Here is a 1,991-nt window from a genome sequence, read left to right as displayed (position 1 = left end):
CAGGGTTATCCCAGCCCAGGATTATCCCAATGCAGCATTATCCCAACGCAGCATTATCCCAGCTCCCACAGCATGGGATGAGACCCCCAGGAGGAGCTGGAGCAAGTGCAGGTGCTGGGGCCGCCACCCCAGTGCAGTCCCTGTTCCCCCAGTGCCCATCACACGCTGGCTCTGGGTGCCCTGCTGCCCTTGAGCTGTCCCCTGCCTCCTCTGTCTGCTCAACTGTGGGGACATGGTGGCCTTGGTGGCCTTTGGGGGCTGGCTCGACCCACAGCTCCTGGGCAGGGACAGGTGACATCCAGCCCCTGTCCCCTGGTGCTGCCCCTGTTTACAAAGTGCAAATGCTTGGCCTTCCCTTGTCCGGGTCCAACACACCCTGTTATGTCACCCCCGTGTCCCTCAGGCTCCAAAGATGTCCCTGCAGTTCAGAAAAGCTCATTTATGAGGTGGGGTTGGGGTGGTCCTACAGGCTCCCCTCACCCAGGGGCTCACCAGGATCGTGCCCACCAGTAAGTGCCACCAACAAAGGTCCCCATGAGTGAGTTAAGTTGCCTCACATGACAATGACAAGCTGATGTGAAGCTCTTGGGCCCAGGTTATTCTCTCTTAACACCTTCACACCTTCCATGGGCTCCTCTGCTCACTCTCAGGGATGAATCCTGACTCTTCCCAACTGTTTCAGTGCTTTTCCCTCAGCAAGACCCAAACTGATGCTCCGATTTCTTTCCTTCTGGAGGATTTTGGGGTTTGATTGACCCTGGGGAACCCAGGGGTTGTGCCAAGGGTGAACCTCGAGGCTGTGGGTCCTGCTTTCCTTGGTGCAGACTTTCACAGATGTTAAAGCCACGGGGACAGCAAATCACCAGGGCTGGGACCCCAGGAGAGCTGGAATCAGGGTGAGGGAGTGTCATAAACCTCCTAGACCCAAAAAAGTCACTTCAGAGGGAGAAAAGTATCGTGGTGGGTTCCAAAAAGCCCAGAAATCAACCCAAAGTGAGCAAGGGTGCTGGTGGCAGGCACAGGGAATGTGTTGTGGCACAACCTCTCCAGGGAGGGGGGATTTGGGGAAGGAAAATCCCGGCAGGGTTGGCCCTGTACTTTGCTGACATTCTTTCCACTGACCGATCCCTCAGCTGGAATCTGGCCTGGAGCAGGAATAGGAGGAGATGGGAGACGATTTCTGACGTTCCTGATGGAAAAAAAAATCCCCTCTGAATTAAAGATAAAGCTGGAGATGTGGTCAAGTGGTTGGAATCGGCAGGGAAGGGCTGGGGGTGTGTTGAAATCCCACCCACGCTGCTGCTGCCGCTGGTTGTGCCTCAGTTTCCCCATCGGGAATGTGGGAGCAATGTGTCTTTTCCGGGAAAGGGCTGTGTCAGGAGGGCATTGTGGCTTTGGTTATCCACAGGGACAGAGGTTGGGGCAGGAGACCAGGCGGGATGGAGGAGGTCCAGCCCAGCCAGGCTCTGCTGGAGACATGTGGGAGAAGGTGTCCTTTGGCTTTGGCTCATGGGAGAAGCCACAAGTGTGGATTTGGTGACAAAAATGTGATGGACTCAGCCGGGCACATTCAGGGAGCCCACGGTGGAGGAAAGGTTGGGCCTGGCACCTCCTGCCCGCTCCTGCCTGCCCCATTCCTGCAGGACAGGCAGCCGGGACAGCAGCTGGCACAGGGACAGCCCTGGGGATTGGGCTGGACCCCGGGGTGCTCCCTGTGCTGGGATATCCCTCCCGGGGCTGGATTCCTGCTCTTCCCCACGGCTGCAGCAGCAGTGGGGTCAGGGCTCCACGCACCAGCGGGATGGGGCCATGGGGAACATGGGACAGAGCGGGATCGAGAGGTGGGGATGTGGAGCAGTGGGAATGCTGTGCCAGTGTCAGATGTGACCGCAGGGAAGGCCCCGGGGTTGAGGGGCACACGAAGGGATGAGGAGGATGAAGGGGTGAGGGTGCCCGGCCCCCGTGGGCTCCCCCAGCCCGGCCGTAACTGA

This window comes from Manacus vitellinus, unplaced genomic scaffold (genome assembly GCF_001715985.3).
Source record: "Manacus vitellinus isolate BGI_N305 unplaced genomic scaffold, ASM171598v3 scaffold_121_pilon, whole genome shotgun sequence".
NCBI classification, from domain to species: domain Eukaryota; kingdom Metazoa; phylum Chordata; class Aves; order Passeriformes; family Pipridae; genus Manacus; species Manacus vitellinus.
The sequence above is the reverse complement of the archived record's forward strand: the minus strand, read 5'-3'. Positions refer to the sequence as shown.